Source organism: Mauremys reevesii, linkage group 9 (assembly GCF_016161935.1).
Source record: "Mauremys reevesii isolate NIE-2019 linkage group 9, ASM1616193v1, whole genome shotgun sequence".
Taxonomy (NCBI): Eukaryota; Metazoa; Chordata; order Testudines; family Geoemydidae; genus Mauremys; species Mauremys reevesii.
Window position 1 is genome coordinate 37115420 of NC_052631.1, and position 25183 is coordinate 37140602.

Genomic DNA, 25183 nt, shown 5'->3' on the forward strand with positions numbered 1-25183 from the left:
AGCTTTCTCATAAAAGTAAGGGGCCAAATTGTCTAAGTTGTTATATATCCTTTGCAATCAATATCGCTTTTTAAGCTAGAGGTCTGTCCCAAGATCTTGTGTGCTCTCCGATATATATGCTGCATCAGTAACTTCCTCACAGGCAATGAAATTTCCTCAAAATAACCTAAACAATCCATTTGAGCATGTCAGAGACCCCACTGTGGTGAAGCATTTAGTGAACTTAGATATGGATTGTGGGACACCTCCACACAATCCTGTTCTGACCCTATACATTAAATCTCGACACGGGACCCCATTTTGGTGTGCAAGAAATTCTTCTGCAAAAAGGAGTTTATTTCCTGCATGTTCTCACAGCCTTGCCCATCATTTCCTAAAGTTTTCATATTGTTTTCAAGAGTTTCTATATGTAACCTGTCTATACTCCTATAACTTGCTGTACACTTACTAAATGTTGGGTTGTGCTTTTCATTGGTGGTAATGGTTGTTCTTTTTAATGTCCTACAATACAGTATAATCTGAAAGGAAATAAATAAGGCTAAATCCTGCTTTGAGTTACAGTGGTGTAAATCCAGAGTAGCTCCATTGAATGGGGTCAATGCAGGTTTACACTGGCATATCTGAAAGCAGAATCTGGCCCACAAAAGCACAGACTGCACATCTAAAAGGCAAACTGAGTTACTCTTTACTTCTTTAAAGCAGCGTAAAGCTAGACAGATAGTGAGAGTTTGCTGCCTGATTTCTCTATTACCTCCAGGCATGTGCACCAGGTGTGTCAGTGGCTGGGAGCTGAAAAGAAATACCAAGCAATGCTTTCTTTATAAGGGACAGCCACGTGTCAGAGCAAATGCAAGGAGATCATCAGCCTCAAAGTGCAATATTCTTTTTAACTAATGTAGGCAGGTGTAGTGGAGGTGTGAAATTGGAAAAGTCACAAACGTCTCCTACCTTATTCTTCCCAGACAGATTTCTTGTACTTACTTAAAGGCTGAAAGTCCCAAGGGGAAATGTTAGCACCTTTATTACTTTTTTTCTAATGAGATTTTCAGATGTGTGGCGAAGCCACATTCCATATCACAGATGTGGTACCTGCCCCAGTCAGCATGGCTTGCTGAAGAGGCAGTGACTCTAGCTGTATTCAGCCTCTTTTAACATACTTAAAACTTAGTTTTGAGATAGTACATTCCCAGAATTCAAGGGGCTAACTTAAGCCTGGGCAAAACTCCATTAAAGTCAATGGAGCTCTCTCTCTTCACTTGCACTAGGACTAACTTTTGCTCAGAATCTTATTTTAGAGAAGATTTAAGACCAGACTGTGATACCCTTACTCATGTAAGGAAACCCATTGAAGTAGATGGTACTACTCCCATGAGTAAGTGCTTGCCAACATAATGAAGGATGGCATAAGAGAACCTTAGAGGTTTTCAGAGTCTCTGTCACCTAATCCCCAGGCCTTTCTGGAGAGCACAGCTTTCTCTCACAGCTTTGCATATGCTTCCTTTGGTGCTATATGTGACTTTTTTAAACTGGAATTTAATATATAACTGAATCATGCAACAACAACTAGGGCACAGTTCTGCAAGGTAAGGGGAAGTAAACGAGAGCTGGGGATGCTCAGTACTTTTCAGAAAGGCACTCAGCCCTATGCAGGATCAGGCCTTTAAATTCTATGTGAGTCTAAGGAGGACATGTGTTAGATTAGCAAATGGACTTTCCCCACAGTTACCTGAGGATATGATATCTAGAAGAGCTTCTAGGATATAAAGTCTAAAGCGGATTTTGCACAGTAAAGTATCAATGGAGAGAGAGTGCTCTACAGTTTGGTTCCTTGTGCCTTGCTAAGCTGTTACCTGGTGTACATCTATCTCAGTTTCTTCCCCTGGAAAGACACTGCAATATTTGAAACCGTGCAAAGCAGCCTTTTGGCTTTTACTTCATCCTATTTGTTTGGATCCCCTGTTCCCTAGTCCTACTTTTTCTCTCTTCTGTTACCTGCTGCCCAAAGCTGAAGAAATCAAATTCTAGGGGGGAGCATTTTGGTGCATTCTCTCTACTTCAAAGATCAGAATTCAGACACACACACACCGCCCCTGCATTTACAACAGAGTTTAAATTTACAACTTCCCCATGCAAAGAGGATACCTACCTCTCTGTGAGTCAGGTGCTTCCCCACACAGTATATAAAGCACAACAAGCTACAAATCTAGCACCCAGAATCAGCTGGAGTAGCTAGGCTGGTGCTGGTGATTCAAAGCAGTATGGCTTCATTAGCCCTTTGCACCCCTCATCTGGAGGATACTGGGAGCAGATTCTCTGTCCCAATCCTCCCAGCTTGCCCGGCCTGTTCTACTCACCCCCTGAGAACTGAACTCTATTGCACAAGGGGTGTGCTTAACCCTTCATGGCCTTCGCAAATCCTGCTCTTTTTGCTCAGCAGAACCATAACAGTTCCACTAGCGAGGGATGCTATGTGATGGTGGAGCCCCTTTTGTCTCTAAGAGTCAGTGTCTGTTGCCAGTCATTGGTCTTTCACATTAAACTCTGTCTCTGTGCCTTCAAATGGCTTTAAATCAGGGACCATTTCTCTGTGTGTGTTTGTGCAGCACCTAGCACAATGGGGTCCTGGTCTATGACTAGGGCTCCTAAGGTTTATAGTAACACAAATAATTATTTAATCACTGTTGCTTACTCACTGACTTCAGTGGGACTATTTCCACGAGTAAAGATTATTCATGTAAGTAGCGAGTTGCAGGACTGGCTCAGGGATACAGATGTACCTATACAATGAGACTTCTGCAGTGTTATACAATCTAGAAATGCTATAGTCCGATGAACATTAGATTCTCATTTGAATAGTCACCTGACTATGAAGAGTCACCCTAGGCTGGATCAGTAGTACTGGATAGGTTTCAGAGTAGCAGCTGTGTTAGTCTGTATCCGCAAAAAGAACAGGAGTACTTGTGGCACCTTAGAGACTAACAAATTTATCTGAGCATAAGCTTTCGTGGGCTACAGCCCACTTCATTGGATGCACAGTGTGAAACATACTCTATGCATCTGATGAAGTGGGCTGTAGCCCACGAAAGCTTATGCTCAAATTTGTTAGTCTCTAAGATGCCACAAGTACTCCTGTTAGTATTGGATAGGATTTCCTTTCTGAGCTCCAGACCTTTTTTCTTTTTAATGGTAGGCAGATTTAATGAACTGATTAATGTGCCTCTTTACTGGACTAGGTGTCAGACCAGTGCAGTTTTTCATAGCATTCCTGTAGTGGTTGAGTAAATTGAGCATTGAGTAGAGTCCATCTGGTGGAAATAAATGTTGCAATTTTTTTAACTTGGAAATTTTCAGATTTGTTTTTCCCAACCAAAAACCAACCTTTTTCAGTGTTCAGGTTTTTTCCTTATTCTCTCTTTTCTCCCCATTTTTCAGTAACAAAATGAAAGAAAAGGAAAAGAAGAGAAAGGAAAAACTTCTCCACAAAACAAACAAACAAAAAACATCCTGAAAACCCAAAAATGTGAGTTTAATTTTTTTCACTAAAGCTATTTTGGGAAAAATCATTTTGAAAAGTGATCATTTTTCAACAAATATGTTTAGAATAAAACATTTTTGACCAGCTCTAGAGTATAGTGAGTCAGGTAGTGGCAGTTTAATTCCCTGTGGTTCATATGTGTGATTAGCTGACAACAACCATGATGTCTGTCTGCAGCAGCAGCCATAGTTTGTCATGTATTGGGCTGGCCTCCAGTATATCATGATCTGTGGAACTGGAATCAGAGGGTCTATGTTCCCCAGAGGCACAGTTATTCAGGAGACAGCAGGGAAATGGAATGCGAGGAAGTTAAATTGGATTGAAGCAATTCTGCCACATGGACAAGGCAGTGCACAGGATTTAATAAAGTTCTACTTGTTCAGCTTAACCTGCATTCAGCATCACTCTTTGTGAATGAAACATCCCACCACTGGTGTTCTCTATTCCTCCCCCCACTTCAAGAAAACACTAGAGCCTGACCACCTAATCACAGGACACTGTTAGAGCCTTCTACATACATACCACTCCACTGAGCGCTTTGAGCAGGGGGTTGGACTAGATGACCTCCTGAGGTCCCTTCCAACGCTGAGATTCTATGATTCTATGATATGTACACATCTCTGAGTGTGCTTCCCAGTACACGTAGACAGAAACACGCTAACTCTGACCAAGCTAGCATGCTAAAAGTAGTCTGACTGTGACTCGGGCTAGCCACCAGAGTACAAACCCACCCAGCTCCCTGGTGGGTGGCTGGAGCTGCAGCCCATGCTGCCACAGCATACTGCTAATTTTATTGCTCTAGCTCGAGGAGAGCTTGTGAGTTTCTGTTTACCCGTGCTGGGACACGTTCCCAGCTGCATTTAGATATACTCTAAAAGGCAAGCGTGTTCTCTATTCCTCCCCCCACTTTAAGAAAACACTAGAGCCTGACCACCTAATCACAGGACACTGTTAGAGCCTTCTACATACATACCACTCCACTGAGCGCTACTAGGCTGCATCAGGCTCAACCCCGGAGGGGAATAAACCTCTAATTGGCTACCACTTGTGACAAAGTGGATTTAGAGTAGGTGAGAAGACTGCGGAAAGCCCATATAAATGTCATGAACAGGGCAATTTATTACTTAGCTACATAAAACACATAACTGTAGTAAAACACTGTTTGGCAACAAGTTCTGTCTTTCAAAGGACTGCTTTCTGTCTCAGCATCTCAGTTTTTACCAGGTCCTGACAACCTCCCACCACAGAAGGCAACCTAGAGCCACTGTCACCTTAAGCTCCTCTGAGAGGAAAGGAAAGGAAAAACTCTCACTTTCATGAGAAAGATAGTCTTTTTTTTTTAGAAAAATAATCCATGGCTGAAAGAAGTAAAGATAATTTCCATTTGTCTCCAGGCTTTTGTGAGCAGATATTGAATAGAAAATGGCTCACATAATTGTATTTTTGGGAACACATTTTCAGTAAAAAAGTATAATTTTTTTTGCTAGCAACAACCTGCTTCTTTCTGTTTTAAAATATGGATTATCAGCAAGTGTCACCCTGAAGAATTGGACCCACTAGAGTAGTTTGTTACATTTTCGCGGGGGTGGGGCGGAGTGAAAGGCTGTTGTACTATTAAGCAGCAGCCGTGAAGCTGCCTCTCTCAACCTCATTATTCAAGCCTCTCTTTAGTTCAATTATACACCTCTACAGCTAAGGAAGATAGATGAAGGTCATTTGGGAGCTGTAAACCACAGTGCATTGAATGCAGAACTGTGTTCTTAAACTGATTTACACCTTGTTCTACAGCATAGGGCTTCTATTGAAATGCAGGGGCAGTGATTGAAAAGCCTTTTTCTTGTTCTTTAGTCTCAGATCCAGTCCCTGTAATTATTACCTTGATTAAATGGTGAGAGACAATGAATACTTCTTTCATTATCTAGGTGGTGACAAAAACCCAAAACAAAATGTAGGGACTATCAGCACTTGGCCAGGAAGCACACTGGGGATGTACAGAGATGTTTACATCTGCAATAAGATAATTCTTGGTTGTGTGTATTGGTCCAGTGAGGAAGAAAATGTGTAATTGAAAGAAGCAATTTGCCTTTCCAGAAGAGACAAAGAACTGCCATCTTGTAGTGATTTACAGGATGGAGAATGTAATGTATATGGAAGAAAGTTAATTAAACAATGCAAATGCACATTTTAAAAAAAGACACCTCACAGGTCATTGACAGATGATTACATATTTTAGTCATATGAGACAGAATATTTTAAAGATTCATTTTTGCAATGTTAAAATATATGGGACAAGACTCTCCAGTGCAATTAATCTTTGGGTGCAAAAACCCTGCCGTTCAGATATCTAAGCACCTGAGTGAACCCCCAAAAGGGAGGTTGAGTTGGGACCCCTGTAAAATTGGTCCTAAAGTGTCTCAACGTTATTCTAATATTTATAATTTATGCAAGACAACACTGTGCTATATTTATTAGGGCTCAAACCTGCAAAGTACTAAGCACCTCCATTGAAGTCAATGAGAGCGGACTCTGGCTCCATGAAAGTGAAAGGTGCTTAGCACTGCTCAGGAGGTACTCAGCAACTTTCAGAGCTGCCTTTAGGTTGTATTCCAGCCTTGCCTCGGGAAAGCATTTGTCAGCCTAAGCTAAATAGTAAATTTAACATAAAGGTAATGAAAACAAAGTGCTTTGAATTCTCTTCTGAAATGTGGGTTATTATAGAAGCCTTTGACTCTATCAACTCATTTTTATTTAGAAATAAATTCCAAGGGTAATCATGATTTTCTCCTTTCAAAAAGAAAACGGGGAGTTAGTTTGCGCTAGACAGAACCTCATGTACTTTTGAGAGGGAAAATAGAGTACTTTAGCAGACTATGTTTGAATATGTAAATCAGACCCTGAGTAGTTGGCTTCCCTCCCCCCACTTTTAAATTCATTTTCTCTCAGCAGGAATACCTTTTTGAGATATACTATTTCAGAACTTGTTGAAGTCAGAAGTTTTTTTTTAAACTTCTCACTTATTAAAAACAATAGTAGAGGGTTATTTTTAACATTTATATTCTGTGAAAACATTTTTCCCTTGTAACATTTAAGGTTTGCATAGAAAATTCATGTTTAATAGTTGAATGTTTTATAGTTACCCTTGTGAAAGCAGCATGGTCCAAATAATGCCCTCAGTTGTATGGATTGGTCTCCCTTTGACTTCAGGGTCCTATTGCCATACAGGATTGTATTTCAATTTTAGATGTACACATAAAGTTCCCATTAACTTCAATGTCACATTACCATAAAAACCCCAGTTGCATCCATGAATGTGCTTATATGATTTCAGGACAGGGCTTAACAAAGGGACTGTCCCAGCCAGAACGGGGTGTATGGTCACCCTACTTGTGCCTATCTTACATAGATCTTATCTGGAGTTTTGCTTTGACTCTTTTCTGTTTAATGATTATTTTGTATTGTATTTGTTGTAATAATGAGGTGTAGCATTACAGAAATGATATATTTTAAAAATTCTGTCTTTGGAGGGCTCCCATTGATTTCAGTCTTCTGTGGCCATGAAGATCCCAATTCTGTTTTAGATGCACACATAGCTCCTGTTAGTGATTTTTAATAACCTACAATGGGACTCTTAAAGTAAAACTCCTTTAGTATTATTTTGAAGCTTGACATTTAAAAAAAATCAAGAGTGCAGTTTGGATAATGATTCCATCAAACAAAACCAGTGCTTTAATTTCTTGTCACAGTAGCAACTTCCAAACAACTCAGCTGTGCACCCTGGCTGACTCACTTCTTCTCTTGCTGGATTGGCATGTTGCAATACTTCCCGCTAAGGAGCAGCATAGTTGCTCTGTCTTGGAAGCAGAGCAAGGACTTGGATTGTCCCTGAGGTGAGGTGAGCTAAGGTGTTAGCTCTTTTTTTTTTCTACAGCCGTTGATTTTTTTCTTGTGTGCTGATTCAGCTGCCAAGGGAAGTAGCCCTCTGGTGATGGTTTTCCACCCCACATACTAACTCGTGTACTGCCCACATAGGGAATAGTGGATACCTTGTATCTCCTGGACCACTGTGTCATTGCATTTATGTGGCTCATGTCTGAGCCCATTAGGAAGAGTTGTCTCTCGCACAGAAAAACCTATGTGAATCCCTGTACACCACTCCTCATATCTCAAGAAGGCTGATGCTATATCCATTCCTTAAATAACAGATGGAAAAGGATAAGTAGTTATTCACATTTGTACTATTAAAAATACCGGTCATTTTTATTGGCCAGGTAAAACTATGGGAAATCTCCACTCTCAGTGAGTAGAAACTCAAGGTGGGACTTCCATGACTTGGTGGGTATTCAGATCAACCGAGCCTTTTGTGACTCATCACCTGCTTGTGTTTCTCAGCATAAACCCCAACAGTAGTGTCCTCAGAAGAGGATACTACCAGGCATACTATTGCAGCATGCTGGGAAGGAAGGTATATAGGGCTAGATAGTAGTTTTGTACCACAGCCCATAGGGGGAGGAGTGTGGAGGCACATTGCCTTAGCCGCATCTCTTGAGGCACTGTACTTGAGTCAACATAATATTTCTTCCAGTCATGCATAGTGCATCTCCTGAGGGGTGCATCTGATGCACTGGCCCAGCCTCACAGGGCTGAACTTATGCTCCTTCCTTTGCTCTACCCCTTCCTTCTGTTCTGTTAGAATCCCTGGTCTTTATTAAGGAGTGAAATCTCACCTTGTTCCTCCACTAGGACACATAGCGGGGAGAATAAGTATTCTGTTCTTCCACTCAGGTAGTGCAAGCACTGTCATGCCAAAATGGGGCACAAACTACTGGTTAGCTGATAGCACACAAAAAGAGGATATGACAATACTAGCTCATTCTCACAGACAAATGAAATGCCAGTATCATACAAGTCTAGTGATGCCTGGACAAAATATTAAAGAGTTCCAGCTTAGAGCCCTATGTAATGAGCTCTCTCATCACTGCAAGGGATTCAATACCATTTGATTACCTTATATTAAAGCATTATAAAATGCTCCAGGAAGTTCAGCAGAGTAGATCACACCATTAGCTGAGAAGTCCTGATCTATGAATTTTAATAGAAGGCATTAAGCACAGTGTTTATGACCTTTGTAACAAGCATGCAACTGCCACTGATGTGGGATATACTGGATTTAAAAAAAATGGAATGGAGAGCAATAATTTTTAAGAAAGGTTACATCTATTTGAAGGTTTTTCGTCTGATCTTTGAACATTGGTACAGAACTAATGAACTCCACTTAATTGTCACAGCTGCTCAGAGGGAATTCTATAACTCAAAGATAAGATTGGACTGAGGCACATATGTAATAAAATCTTAAATCAATATAATTGTTCATCCCTACTCTTTGTAAAGCATTTTACAACTATAAACAGTACATATAGCTCAAAAGCACTGGCCTTTGGGGTGGAGCAAAGAGGTAAATACACACCATTTGAGGAGGAGAAATTATTGGCCCAGAAAATTAATGTAAATTTCATTTCTAATCAAAAGTACCATGAGATGTTTAATTTTATGCAGAGCCTAAAGGATTCTTCCTGGTTTCTAGAGGTCTCATCTAAAAGATCCACATTCAATAAACTGCATGGTACTCAATTTATTTTCCTTGGAAAGATGAAATGCTGAACTGACCCTGTCAAAATGTGACACCTGCCTAATTAATGCTAACCTGAAGTTTAGTTAGTTAAACTCCCTTTCACTTCACATATACATGTGTCTCCTTGCACCCTGTCTCCTTCCAGAAAGGACCTATTAGGACAGAAATGCTTGGCTGTTCCCTATCTCAACTACTTTTGCTATACCATGGATTTATACTGTTTCCGATACCTTTTTCTATCTATCGGTTTGCCATTGTCATACTTGGGACAGTTTGTCTGAGGTCTGGTCTGCTGCACTACAGAGTTAGGTCGATACAAGGCAGGTTACATTGACCTATTTAAGTGTCCACATAAAATTTTTACTCCCGTCGACATAACTGCCCTTAACTCCACCTCCACGAGAGGCATAGAGTCAATGTTGATGTAGTTAGGTCACCACAGTGTCAGTGTAGACACTATATGACTGGCTTTCAGAAGCCATCCAGCAGTGCCCCCACACTGACAGTTGGTGTAAGCGCTCCTGTTGAGGAATTGCACCGCTGACACAAGGAGCATAGTGTGGGCATGTAAAAACTATTTCATTCCTGTGGCTGCTCAATACTGATGTAACTTAGGTCGACATAATTTTGTAGTGTAGACGTGCCCTAAGGATGAAATGATCCTGCAATAATGTAGTTGTAGCACTGTGGGTCTAACCCCCCCCCTTTTTGTCCTATGACAAAATGGGCCACTCTACCTTGAATTGTCCCTTGGAATATGTGCTAACTACTTATGCTAAACAATCTGTTCCACCTTGCATTTTGCTGTGATTGGGAGTACCTTTCCCACACCTGAAGAAGAGCTCTGTGTGGCTCAAAAGCTTGTCTCTCATCAACAGAAGTTGGTCCAAGAAAAGATATTACCTCACCCATTGTGATACTACTAGACATATTTATTAGTCTTGGCCATAGAACCATTACAAACTAGACCACTTTTTCTAGCAGTTTTGGAAAATAGGCCCTAAAATTTAAAAAACAAAATCCTCAGGCACTCCAGAATACTAATCTTTATAACATCAGACAATAGATCACCATTGTTAATGTAACCCATATAAATCCAGTGCATCTTTTTCCTCCTCACCCAGTGGCTGGACCATGTAGGAGCTCTATGAATCTTTTACTGTCTCCAGGGTAATGGACCTTGGCCCAGATTCTTAAAGGTAGTTGGGTTCCTAACTCCCACTGAAATTTTTGGGTAACCTAAATACCTTAAAAAGAACAGGAGTACTTGTGGCACCTTAGAGACTAACAAATTTATTTGAGCATAAGCTTTTGTGGGCTAAAACCCACTTCATCAGATGCATGCAGTGGAAAATACAGTAGGAAGATATATATATATATACACACAGAAAACATGAAACAATGGGTGTTACCATACACACTATAACGAGAGGAATCAGTTAAGGTGAGCTATTACCAGCAGGAGAGGGGAAAAAAAAACTTTTTGTAGTGGTAATCAAAATGGCCCATTTCCAGCAGTTGACAAGAAGGTCTGAGGAACCATGGGGCGGGGGTGGGGGGGGGAACACGGGGAAATAGTTTTACTTTGTGTAATGACCCATTCACTCCCAGTCTTTATTCAGGCCTAATTTAATGGTGTCCAATTTGCAAATTAATTCCAATTCAGCAGTCTCTCGTTGCAGTCTGTTTTTGAAGTTTTTTTGTTGTAATATTGCGACTTTTAGGTCTGTAATCGAGTGACCAGGGAGATTGAAGTGTTCTCCAACTGGTTTTTGAATGTTATAATTCTTGACATCTGATTTGTGTCCATTTATTCTTTTACGTAGAGACTGTCTGGTTTGGCCAATGTATATGGCAGAGGGACATTGCTGGCACATGATGGCATATATCACATTGGTAGATGTGCAGGTGAACGAGCCTCTGATAGTGTGTCTGATGTGATTAGGTCCTATGGTGATGTCCCCTGAATAGATATGTGGATGGAGTTGGCAACAGGCTTTGTTGTAAAGATAGGTTTCTGGGTTAGTGTTTTTGTTGTATGGTGTGTGGTTGCTGGTGAGTATTTGCTGCAGGTTTGGGGGCTGTCTGTAAGTAAGGACTGGCCTGTCTCCCAAGATCTGTGAGAGTGATGGATCGTCCTTCAGGATAGGGTGTAGATCCTTGATAATGCGCTGGAGAGGTTTTAGTTGGGGGCTGAAGGTGACGGCTAGTGGCGTTCTGTTACTTTCTTTGTTGGGCCTGTCCTGTAGTAGGTGACTTCTGGGTACTCTTCTGGCTCTGTCAATCTGTTTCTTCACTTCAGCAGGTGGGTATTGTAGTTGTAAGAATACTTGATAGAGATCTTGGTGTTTGTCTCTGTCTGAGGGGTTGGTGCTTGAGGATCCGGGCCCTGGTATTTTAGCTCAAGCAGCAGAGAATCATGATTTTAGATCCGAGGTGCCAGACTCTGTCTTCTCAGATGACCAGACCATAGGTATCATTACACTAATAAAAAAAAGGAGGGGCGTGGGAACGGGGATGAAGTGTTAACATCACTGTCTGATTCACTTTATATAAGACACGGAATAAATCCTCACCGGACTAGATGTGGATCTCCATGCCACATAAAATTCTCTGACTAGCTTTCTCAGTTTTCACAAGCTGGAACAAGAGGCACCTTTGCAGTACTGTTCTAAAATGAGTTCCGATTCCTATAACATTCCTCTGAGTTATTCACTAACCCCAAAATTACTTTTTTCATCTGCAGCTGTCTGTCACTCTGTGATCTATTCCTCTTTGACAGCCCCATCACCGCCTTCTAGTATCTTGGGGTCTCTTCTTTTGCTGCCATCAAACTCAAGGTAATTCATTTACATGTCTCATAAGAGATCTGTCTGAGCACTGAATAATCTGTATCTTCTGAATTTCATTAGCAAGCATTATTACTTTAGCTAGTGGTTAATATAACCTAAAAGTGTTTTTTTTAAAGATGGAAATAAAATGGGTTTGTGTTTTATAGTCCATCTCTGATCAGCCTTTAGTTGTTTTTCAGAGGGGAAAAATATTACTCATCCTCTTACTGAGATATCGCAGACTCCTGGAACCCAAGATTTACTATTATTCATATCACATTCAGTTATGCTAAATTTTAGTAGGAAAGGCTTATGAAGTTATAGTTACCTATTACATAAAACTACTGTCCTGGAACCCAAGATTTACTATTATTCATATCACATTCAGTTATGCTAAATTTTAGTAGGAAAGGCTTATGAAGTTATAGTTACCTATTACATAAAACTACTGTGGTTGCCAGTGAATCCTGTCATAAACACCTCCTTTGTAACAGGAACTTAATTTTAACAGGACACCGAATGGCAGCTACTGGCAAGGATAGAGCAATAACACTTTCTTTTCTTGCAGTGCTATGAGCTTTCAAGTGCCTCTAAGATAAAATAGAGCTTTTAGGAATGGCATTATTATTTTTTGCTTCTCTCACTGAACAGAACACAGAGAGTTATAGACTTCAAAGTGTCATTGTTCAACCTGGCTCTGCAGTCATCCAGCATTGAACTGCAGTTTTCAAACAGGGAAGGGGGAGTTGCATGCTTTCCTGATTACCATTTACTGGGGTAATTAATTAATCAAGTATAAAGGTGTTACAGTGATTGACTCCAGAACAGTCAGAGCAGCCTCATTAAGGAAATGGATTTAAACAACCCGAGAGAGAAATTTTAAAATATTTTTTTCTAAAGGTAGCAGCTCCACAAGGAGGGAAGGATTTTAAACAGTCAAGTCAGTGGCTGAGATTTTCAGAATGAATACATAGTGGGCCTCCCGGTAGTTTGGAATATCTCTGCCCAGACACACAAACTTCAATTCAACATACCACCTAAGCACATGCTTAATTTAGAGCAGATGAATGGTCTCATTGAACCCATCTGGTAAAAAACTATACATGTGGTTAGGTGCTTTGCTGAATTAGAGTCAATAGCTGGACTAGTGAGGGACAATAGACTTAGTCCTGAGACTTGCTGGGCATCAGCAAGTTCCATGGAGCTGTAGGTGCTCATCCTCTCTCAGCATGAAACCCATTGTAAGTAGTTCCCTGGTGTCTCCATGGTTACTGTAGAGGGAAATTCACGCCCTCACCCCTGAGTATTTGAACACCCCTCTCCTTTTTTTGGAGTCTACTGCTTGATTTAGTGCTGCAACTTACTAATAAACCGACAATTTACTATGGACAAACTGTACCCTCCCCATAACTGCGCTTATATGTAACTTCTAACATGCACATTTTAAGTAGTGATCATTGCACTTCAGTGTTTAAACAAGAAATGTTAAGAAATGTAGACTCAGCTGGGGAGGGATGGGTAAAGGGTTACAAAATCTAAGATTTAGGAATGGATTTAGACTGTGAATTTTGTATCCAGATTTAGAGTTTTCCCAAAGTTTGAGGAAGTTTGGATCTGGGTTAACTGTTTGGATCCATCTCTACTTCTGTTGATAGAAATGATTCCATAAAATAAGATTTAAAAAATGAAAATAGTTTGCTGTTGTTTGTATTACCATAGTGCCTAGGAGCCTGTGAGTGTATTCCACTGCACTTTAATACGTAAACAATACAATAGATATCTAACTGTAGTTACAAGCACACCAAAATAAAAGAACACATAAATGTCTTAGGGAAGAGCATATTAGCAACCAAAAATGTTCAGTCTGATCCAAGGAAATACACTTCATCTGTGTTACACAATCATCTTAACCATCTTTTGCCTCTTATTCTATTCTTCTCTCCTCCTCCCTGGCTGCCCCCAAAAACCCTCCTGAGTCCCTTATTCTTGATGGTGGCAGTTTGCTATATATTTAACCACCCTTTATGTACAAACAGTCCCACCATCAGGTATATTGCTTTCAGTGCTCTCTCTTCTTTAATGTTTACCCATGACTTTTTGTTCATGAAATAGCTATCTCAAAATTGATTTGCAGCAATGCATTTTTCTTTACTAGATTTTTAGATTGCTCTTTGTAATACCTCGATAAACTTGAATCTTTAGCTTGACCTCTGCTGCTCCTTTTCAATCCCTGCAAAATAACCCCTAGTAGACAAGTACAAAGCATATCTCTACAGTTGTTATAATTCATGCTTTTTATAAAGGTATGTGGAAGAGGACCGTTTTAAGCGTGCACAGTTTCCATCTTGCTCTGAACAGAATATATATATATATACTGGATCAGATCCTGAGCTACTGTAAATCAGCATGGATCCATTGAAGTCAATGTAGCTACACTGATCTATGTCAGCTGAGAATCTGGGCCATTATAGTTCTTGAGGTTTGACTTTACTGGTAATTCAAATAATAAGGACCTAACATAAATACAAGTTTAACTTCTCTCCCCAAGCTTGGCTCTTTCTAAGGTTTTTCCTCAGGATCTTACAGTATTTACACTGTATTTTCACACGGGGTCAAGCACACCTAGTGTCAGAGTGACTCAAAAGATGAGCCTTGCATCCTTATGCAAGGTTCTAGTGTCTGCCACTCTGTGACAGAGGGTTTATTCTATCACTTCCATACTGTGTTTACTTTACTCCTGTGAGCCATCTCACTACTACTTAGCAGCGGGCATTTATTTGGAGTAGGTAGTTCTCAAGATAGGTGGCTAAGGCCTGGTCTACACTGGGGGAGGAGGGAGGATCGATCTAAGTTATGCAACGTCAGCTGCGTCAATAACGTAGCTGAAGTCAACGTACTTAGACCTACTCACCACGGTGTCTTCACTACGGTGAGTCGACTGCTGCCGCTCTCCCGTCAACTCTGCCTGCGCCTCTCATGGCAGTGGAGTACAGGAGTTGCTCAGGGGTCGATTTATCGCGTCTAAACTAGACGTGATAAATCGACCCCACTGTATCGATCGCTGCCCCCCAATCCGGCAGGTAGTGTAGACATACCCTTAGAAGGCTGTGAGATTTTGAGATTTTTTCTCTTGTAGCAACAAAGATCAAGAAAGGAAACAAGTCAGTCCTTTTCATCTGGTATACGGTTTAATTGTAGATTATAGACATTCATTTTATTATTTCCATAAAATGTAATGCTATAATAACTGCATCCAACATCTTTTTCTTATAGAAAATTTATCAAGTGCTGGTCACTAAACTCAGCTGTTGTCCTTCATCAGTCTTGTATTCAGTATATCAGTCAAGTAAAGTATTAAGGCAGTGATTGCCAAAGGTGCCTGAAGAATTTAATTGCTCACCTTCCATTGAATTCCAATGGGATTTGGGTGCCTAGCTCCTTTAGGCCTCTGGAAATCCTAGGCAAAATAAACATATGGGCAATATAATTTCTAACAACATAAGCAACTTACTCTATATTACTCTATACTGGAGCCCAATGTTCATGGATAATAGGAAGTATTGTATGTTAAAGCATATTAGAAAACGATGTACACTCAGACATTAAAACCTGAGAGAATACAGAGTTTGCAGAGAATCAATCCTTATTTCAAGATATTTATATTTCAAAATGAAAATGAAAAAAACATGGAAAGACTAAAGTTAACTTCAGAAAATGTGTAGAGAAAGCCTCATATCATCATTCAGAAGAATATTTCCAGGAAAAAGGTTTTGATACTGAAAAAATAATTGAATGTGCAGTGGTGGAAAAATCCCATCACTGCTATCCTGCCAGTACCAGGCCATGTAATAAAATGGGAACCTACAGTGATCTTTCATTCTACAAAGCCCAGTATGTTTTTTTTCTTGACACAGCAATTACTATTTAATCTGCTTAGGATAGATGGTAATGGAGCCTAGTTGTAAAATATCCCTTTGAATTTTCTCTCTTATTTTGTTTTGAATTTATTGCCTTGATTTTTATCATGTTTATGTGCACATCAGAGTAATTATTCATTGTTAAAGCCAATCCACAATCAATGTGATTTTTTTTGCACTTTGTTTACCCAGATTAGTGGCTTGATCCTGCTCATTGACTTCAATGGGAGCTCGACTTGCCCCTTTTGTCTCTGTCACAAAGAGGGGGATCATCCTTGGCCTTTGTATGGGTGTGCAGTGGGAAGGGCACATGGAACTGACCCCTGCCTCCCCTGATTTAAAAAAAAAAAAAGCTTGGGGGGAGGGGCATTTGCGGTCCCTCCTCCTGGGGAGACCAAGCCAAATAGGGCTGATAGGGGAAGGGAGAAGGTGAATCATTTGGTTAGATGGTTGAGCTGTGGCATCTCGCTGTAAACTGTTTGTGGAGCAGCATTGTTGCACCAGGGACTGCTAACGGGAGAGTGAGAAGGGGTTGAGGGTATGTCTACAGTGCTGACTTGGGCTCTCAGGGCTCGAGGTAATGGGCTGTTTGTGGTGTAGAATTTCAGGATTGGGCTGGACTCTGGGCTCTAGGACCTTGTGAGGCGGGAGAGTGAATGTCTACCCTGCAGTTAAATGGCCCCTTAGCCCGAGGCCGTTAGCCTGAATCAGCTGGCATGGCCCAGTAACAGGTGTCTAATTGTAGTGTAGACCTACCTTGAGATACAGGCTCCAGTTGAGCTACTGCATTTCTGTCCCTCCCACAGTGCGAGGCTGTGCCTACATGACACAATGTAGACTGATTTTTAGTGATGAAAACAATGTCTTCCAGTCAGTGAAGGTTTTGGATGGAAGAGTGAGTGTAAATGAAGTGGGGCATGTTCACCTCTTTGAGGTGCAGCACACAAGGTGCAGCCCAAAAGGAAGGAGCAAAGCCACCTTTGTGTCCTGCTGATTATGGACCATTTCAGCTGCTGACATAAATTAGAGCAGCCTCCAGGGTTGCCTAAGTTATTGAAGCCTTTCTGCAGCTGCCTGAGGCCTGCCGTGCAAGCAAGAAAGACCAAAGCAGCATGAGCTAAAAGCATATATCTTAAATTGCACTTGCAGAGTGGCCAGCGTAGGTCTACCTATGACTATCCAAATCAGTACCTGCCCCTGGGGAATTCTCCATCTTCTAGAAGGCTGTTTATGGTCTCTGTTCATTACAGGAGAAAGATACAGGAGCCAGAGCAGGTGTCAGAAACCTCATCTATATCTGCTTTAGTTAACAACCAGTAACAAAATTGGATGATCTTCTGGAACAGATATGCTTTAGTCAAACACAAGTTATTGGGCTCATGCAGGAGTGATTAGATGTGAAATTCTATGTAAGATATTATATAGGAAATCAGACTAGATGATATAATGATCCCTCTGGACTTAAAGATCTCTGGCTCTATGAATCTATTTTAACACTAGTACTAGTACGGAGGGATTTTCTGCATATCTGGGTGTTTACCTAAAACATTCCCCGCCTCTTCAACTTGTATGGGAAATTTGGGTTCCCAACCCTTTCCTGTAATATTACTACTTGTTATATTTCCCCTTCCCTTAGTTAAGATTTAGGCTTTGCTCCCCTTTGAGCTGCAGTCCTGTTTTGATGAAGAAGAAACTTAATGCAATATTAAGCAAAGATAGAAAACTAATTTCTCTATCTCTAACTTGACTCAGGCTATCAGTTATCCTGGAATAAACAGGAGATTAATCTGCTTTAGTTAACAATAACACTCAGCTTTTCTTATTCATCTTCCTCTGGAAATTTTGATCACAGGAAGAATAAGTCATTGTTGGCTATTTCTGATGAACTTGATATTTGGCAAAGTTCTGGGCCAAATTGTGATGGCCCTTGCTTGGCTGCAGAAACGAGAGGGAAGGGTGAGTGCAAGAAACCTCCCCCTATCTATGCAGCAGAACAAGGGCTGTTGAGAATCGTATTCCCTGTGCTCTGGAGCATGTGGCTGGTGTGATTCTGCTTCCCACCACAGTGGGGTGCAAACTAGATAGAAGGAGGCAATGTGACCCCCCACCCCTACCCAGCACACCCTGGGTACCAATGTGCTCCATCCCAACCACAGCATGCATTTGCACAGTATAACTCTGTGATAACTTTCATCAACAGAAACATGAGAAACAAATATTCCTTTTTCCCCATGTAGGCAAATTGCTCTCCAGAAAACCAGGAGCTAAATGCTAAATGTCGTATTTAACTTCTAATCTTCCCCTTGAACCACAGTGGAAAGGGCACTCTGCTCCTTCCATATGGAATGCCAGATTTTTGCTGATCCATAAGGCCACTGCCCTCTCCTCCTCCAAATCCCTACTCAAGAAACACACAGACTATGATGCCTATGAAAAATCCATCAACTCACCATGTTTATTCCACAAAAACTCTCCAATGGCTGAGGACCCATGCAGTAGTCTATGCAATTGCCTGTGTTGTTGTTGCTTCCTTCATTCTCCTTTCCCACTCTGATACTACTATTTGTTAGGATTGTTTAATTGCAAATTAGATGGTAAGCTGTGTGGGGCAGGGAACATGTCTACCTCTGGGTATGTACAGAGAATAGCACAATGGGGCCCTGATCGTTACTGGAGCTTTTGGATACTGTAGTACCAGTATGGAGGGATTTATTTATGTTAAATAAACATAAATAAATAAATAATAGCTATAGAAGTAGGAGGGATCATTTTCATCCTAGGCTTGTGGCCAGGAATCTGGCCTGAGCCAGTCAGATGCATCTGCTATGTGCCTTTCCTTACGATTTATGGCATCTAACAAACTCTATTAGTTTTGTGTGGATAAAGGCAAGCTCCTAACGCGCTGTCATTTCCTCTTCCCCGCCTCTTTTTTAGCAGCTCTGCTATCAGGATTCCCCACGCGCATGACTCTCCATAGCATCTAATGGAGACCTGCCAGCCTCCCCACCCCTATGTCTCAAGGAGCCTGAGCCCTTGTAGAGGGGAGCACACAGCAGAGATGGCGCTCCCCATCCACACAAGGACCCACATACTCAGGTTTAGCTCATGTCACAAAGCATATCTGTGGGGCTATATCTAATTCTCTCAGTTAGTGCATGTAAAGCACCTGGGGATTCTTCCAACTGAAGGGTGCTTTTTAAATCTAAGATGATATTATTTATAATGATTTGATTATGAAGATTGCAGGCTGTGAATCCTAAAAGCTTTATAAGCTCCTTGTAATCTGTCTTCCTTTTTTTTTTATTAATTCTCACCTCAAAATTCAACCCCACCAATAGATCATTTTCATTCCGAGTTATAGCCACTCTGCCAAGTTCGACTTTTCCCCCATATTGATTTTATTCTTGTCTAAAACCTCTCTCTGTCATTCTATAATAGAATAAAAATGGGCTGAATCAAGCACTTTACCCAATCAATGATTCTTCATACTTAACCAAGAATATCTATGCCAGAAATAACATTCCACAGTTTGGAAGAGATAAGGGTCCATTTAATATATTAATCATTGTTCTTTCATTTTTCTTAGGGCAGGATAAGATCCACTGTTTATCTTTATCCTCTTGACTTGTTATGGGAACCTTTGAAGCTTTATTATTCTGAGCCCACTTTACAATAGCAATGACCTTATGGAAAACACTCAGGGCCTGATTTTTCTAAATTTCCCTTGCGGAAATGCACACACAGTTGTGGGTCTAATGTGTATATACCATTACTATGACCGTGTGTGTAATGGATGCCTAATTTCAGCACCCAACAGCTGTTAGATGGCTTTTTTGGTGCTTACACACCAGGTTAGAATGTGAGTACTGATTGGAAAATCCATCTGTAACAGGGTATGTTCCCATCTAGGTCTCGAGACCTCTGGACAGTTAGCTAAACATCTTGAAATTACTTTGCCACTCTTTTAAGTGTATAGATTTTTTTTAAAAAAAGCGAATGTTCTTGATATTGAATTGGACATTGTGAAATGCAGAGACAGTGACACCGCTATCATTCATGATTGATTCATCTTATATGTAAGGATAATGCAAAACAGGCTGCCACAAGAGCTTATAGCAAAGATAGATCACATGTGACATCAGTTTCTGCTGAAGCTAGAGGAGGTGAAAAAGAAATAAATTAACAAGAGAATGGGCTCATCTGCTGTCACTGGCAGAAGAAGGATCAAGTAGGTGGTTTACTTGTTATCATTTTAGAAATAAGTATACACAAACGGAAACTATCACCATAAAGTACTTTGGTCTCTAGATCCTGTCACACATGCTCATACACCTCTATAGCTATTAGATGAATAAACAAATGTAATCTCCATGCTTTTAAGTTAGGGATATTCATGGCCAGTTTCTGCCACTGCTACTCATGGGGTGGAGCATCTTACTCCATGAGTAGTTCCATCAGTTTCAATGAGGTTACTTGCAAAGAAATGGTACTACTTAGGGCTTGTCTACACTACAGGACTATTTCGAATCTACTTAAGTCGAATTTGTGGATTCGACCTTAATAAGTCGAATTTGTGTATCCATACTAAATACACAAATTCGAACTTCTGAGTCCACATTCACGGGGCCAGCTTCGACTTTGGAAGCGGTGCACTGTGGGAAGCTATCCACAGTTCCCGCACTCCCGCTGCCCATTGAATTAGGGATTTCCCCAATGCATGCTGGGGAAAAATGTGTCGCCATTGAACCGTCAATCCCGCCCTCCCTCTCTTCCTTGAAAGCGCCGGGAAATCTGTTCGCGCCCTTCTCTGGTCGGTTACAGCGCGGACGCCACAGCACTGCGAGCATGGAGCCCGCTGCGATCATCGCTGCACTTATGGCGTTGTCAACTCCTCGCGCGTTATCGTCCACCTCTTCCACAGTCAGATGCTGAGAAACCGGGCGAGGAGGCTCCGGCAGCACGGTGAGGAGAGTGGCGCAGACCTCTCAGAAAGCAGGGTACGCCGGGCAGTGGAGATCATGGTGGCAATGGGTCAAGTTCATGGTGTGGAACGCGATTCTGGGCCGGGAAACAAGCACAGACTGGTGGGACCGCATAGTGCTGCAGGTCTGGGATGACACAGAGTGGCTGCGAAACTTCAGGATGCGTAAGGACACTTTCCTTGAACTGTGTGACTTGCTGTCCCCTGCCCTGAAGCGCCAGGACACAAGGATGCGAGCAGCCCTGACTGTGCAGAAGCGAGTGGCCATAGCCCTCTGGAAACTTGCCACGCCAGACAGCTACCGGTCAGTAGCGAACCACTTTGGCGTGGGCAAATCTACCGTGGGGATTGCTGTCATTCAAGTAGCCCACGCAATCGTTGAGCAACTGCTCTCAAAGGTAGTGACTGTCGGAAATGTCCAGGTCATCATAGATGGCTTCGCGCGATGGGATTCCCAAACTGCGGTGGGGCTATAGATGGGACTCACATCCCTATCCTGGCACCAGCCCACCAGGCCAGCGAGTACATTAACCGAAAGGGCTACTTTTCAATGGTGCTGCAAGCTGTGGTGGACCATAGGGGACGTTTTACCAACATCAACGCGTCGGGTGGGCGGGCAAGGTTCATGGCGCGTGTGTTCAGGAACTCTGGTCTGTTTAGACGCCTCCAGGCAGGCACTTTCTTCCGGACCACAAAATAACGGTTGGGGATGTGCAGATGCCTACAGTGATCCTCGGGGACCCGGCCTACCCGCTAATGCCCTGGCTCATGAAGCCCTATACAGGCGCCTTGGACACTGAAAAGGAACTCTTCAACTACCGGCTGAGCAAGTGCAGAATGGTGGTGGAGTGTGCTGACGTCTCAAGGAGATGGCGGACCTTACTGACTCGCCGGACATCAGCGAAAAGAATATCCCCGTAGTTATTGCTGCTTGCTGTGTGCTCCACAATCTCTGTGAGAGCAAGGGCGAGACCTTTTTGGCCGCTTGGGAGGTTGAGGCAAATCGCCTGGCTGCTGTTTATGATCAGCCAGACACCCGTGCTGAGAGAATATCCCAGCGGGAAGCGATATGCATCAGGAGTCTTTGAAAGCGAGTTTCCTCGCAGAGCAGGGTAACCTGTGACTGTCCACTTGATTTTAAGAGAGCCTGATCATAAACCAAGTTTTCCCCACTTCCCAAGGACGTTTTAAAACTAAGGACATGTTTTAGTAATTAATAATAAATCTTTCGTTGACTTTGCATTTCTGTTTCTTCGTTGAAACATGGAAGCATTCTGTGCTGGTTAAGGTGTGCACTGATGGGTGGGTTTGCAGGACGGGGAGAGTGGTGACGTCCTTGCATAGGGGTTACAATGACGGCTGTGGGTTTGGGCGTTGGAAGGTGAGGGGTGTGGGGAAGGGTGAGTATCTGCCCCTGGATGAGGTCTCTTTTTGGGGCTCGGGCACCGGGAGGATCGTGACTACGGTCCAAATGCATGTGAAGGAAGCCTGCCTTTACATTCGGGATGTCAGGCACCAGGACCCTACACATCAAGGAAAGACCCGGGGCAGCATACACCACACAGACTGTCCCTGGTGCCTAGTGACTGCAGTCTGTGTGTGCCCTGCAGTTGACCCTGCCCCCAAGTCTGTACCCTGGTAATGTGGGCTATGCACTGTAATTAAAAATCCCCCCCCCCACAAAGTCTTCTGACACGAGAAACGTGACGGAAACAGAGAGTAACAGCAAACCGCTTTTAATAATGTTATACACAGTGGGGGGTTGAAACTTGGATTTGGGACTGGGTGATCCTGTAAGGGAAGAACTTCTACAAATTTACAGCGCGAGAGGTGTCTTGTACATTAGCGCTCTGCTGCGGTGCAGTGACAGTTCTCACGGCCCCTACCGCCTCCTTCTTGTCACTTTGGGTGAGGGGGACAGGACTTCTTGGCGTTGGAGGGCGGTTGCAGATGCACTGCAGGGGGCTCTCCTCCTGCCTGTGGTCTTGCAGAACATCTACAAGGCGCCGGAGCGTGTCCGTTTGCTCCTCATTAGACCAAGCAGCGTTTGAGTCGCCTGCTGGTCTTCCTGCCGCCACCTATCCTCCCGTTCCAGGTGTGTGCGATGCTGCTGACACAGGCTCTCCTCGACTGTCTCTGCTCTGCCGCCTCCGCTCTGGAGCTGGCCATCAGTTCCTGGAACATGTCGTCCCTTGTCTTTTCTTTGGCGTCTAATCTGAGCCAGCCTCTGCAGGGGATGGCGGGGCAGTCCGTGAAGGAGCCAAGCTGTGTGATGCGAAAAAGTAGGTGATTTCCTTGAACAAATACATGTTTGCCAACAGTAAACACAGTCTAGTCATTTTCAGTTAAGAAGACCAAACAGGGAACCAAGTCTCAGGAGATCTCGGAACTAGTCCGAGATTTGAATACGCTCTCATTGGCGGCGCGATTGCACTGGATAGCGCACAAGCGAGGAGAGACAGCTGCATCCCTCTTGCACAAAGTCCTGGTAAGCCTTACAGTACAGACTGCTTATCAGATAGTGCTTAGCTGTGCTCTCCTGCTGGAGGCAATGTGCAAAGCAGAAAAGATGAGCGTTATGCGGCATCTCCCGCCAGTGACCGCGAAAGACCCTGTATGCTTTTCCTCTGAGGCCTGCAACACGTGGCTGTTAAGCGAGGGTCATTCTTATGCAAAGTAAAACTCTGTTAAGCGAGGTCATTCTTATGCAAAGTAAAACTCTGTTAAGCGAGGGTCATTCTTATGCAAAGTAAAAGTCTACCATGCACAATAGTAACAGTACACTAATTCCACTAATTAGATGCAGCACTTCCACAACGACATCACCCTGAGGCGTGTCAGGCGCACACAGAGAGAGCGGATGTTAATAGAAGCCCTGCACAGACCAGGACCCTACGCTGCCATGCTCGTGAGGCGATGGTCCCCCTCTACCTGAGGATGGCATGGCGCGGAAGAGTGTGCTTCAACGGAGCACCCAATAAAGCACCTCTCCCAAGAAACCTCTTGCTGAGGCTTTTCCAGCTGCTCTCTGAGAGCTTTTGAAATATCCCCAGAGGACTATTGCTCCATTGCTGTTTGTGTAGACCTGCTGTTTGTTTAGTTTCATATTTAAAAATGTTTATATAGTATTTCTATTTTTATATAAATCCCTGTTTCTTAAAAAATAAATGTTTCCCTGTTTGTAGCACTTACCGCCTGATCCTTCCCTGATTCCGAGTCCTGGTTAACGGGCGGGGACGGTTGGTAGGGATCTCTGTGAGGGTGATGAAGAGATCCTGGCTGTCAGGGAAAGCGGGAGTGGGTTCGATGTCGCCTGCGCCGTCCTCTAAAGACCCTTCCTCATCTTCCCCATCGGCGAACAGGGAGGAACTGTCCCGTACACTATTCCGTCCTCGGAGTCCACCGTCACTGGTGGGGCACTGGTGGCAGACCCACCTAGAATGGCATGCAGTGCCTCGTAGAAGCGGCATGTCTGGGGCTGGGCTCCGGAGCGTCCGTTTGCCGCTCTGACTTTTTGATACCCTTGTCTTAGGTCCTTCACTTTCACGCGGCACTGCATCGCATCCCGGCTGTATCCTTTGTCTTTCATGGCTTTAGAGAACTTCTCGAAGGTCTTCGCATTCCGCTTGTTGGAGCGCAGCTCCGAGAGCACAGACTCCTCGCCCCACACAGCGATCAGATCCTGGACTTCCCGGTCACTCCATGCTGGGGACCTCTTTCTATTCTGGGATTGCCCGGACTCCTCTGCTGGAGAGCTCTGCATCGTTGCAGGTGCTGCGGAGCTCGCCCCGATGTGCAACCAGAACGTCAGATTCAAACCGCCCAGACAGGAAAATGAATTCAAATTTTAGGTCATTTCCTGTGTGGCTGGCCAGAGAATCCAAGCTCGGAATGCTGTCCAGAGCGTCAACAGAGTGGTGAACTGTGGGATAGCTCCCGGAGCTGCTAAGTTCGATTAGCATCCACACCAAGCCTAATTCGAGCTAGCAAGTGCGAATTTAGCGTTACTCCACCTGCCGGGGTGGAGTACCAAATTCGAACTAAAGAGCCCTCTAGTTCGAATTAAATGGCTTCCTGGTGTGGACGGTTGAGCGGTTAGTTCGAATTAACGCTGATAAATTCGAATTAAAGTCCTAGTGTAGACCAGGCCTTAGTGTGAGTAAGGTTGGCAGAAATTACCCTAAAAGAAGGAGTAAAATTTATAGTGATAAGTACATACAAGGACATTACATCATCGTAAGAAAATCTTTCTTGAAATGATTAATTGTAAATACTCTTATGGTAAGAAAA

General features: G+C 42.8%; 1 long non-coding RNA gene across 2 annotated transcripts in view; it reads left to right on the forward strand.

Moving 5' to 3' along the window:
• Positions 1-3461: 3461 nt before the first annotated feature.
• Positions 3462-25183, forward strand: part of LOC120371504 — a 45535-nt gene continuing 23813 nt past the window's right edge. The window contains exons 1-2 of one of the 2 annotated variants that reach the window (XR_005584412.1): positions 3462-3520; positions 11911-12004. This is a non-coding gene — a long non-coding RNA (uncharacterized LOC120371504). Of the gene's footprint in view, positions 3521-7309; positions 7423-11910; positions 12005-25183 lie in introns of those variants that run through there. The other variant, XR_005584413.1, reaches the window with a different exon arrangement.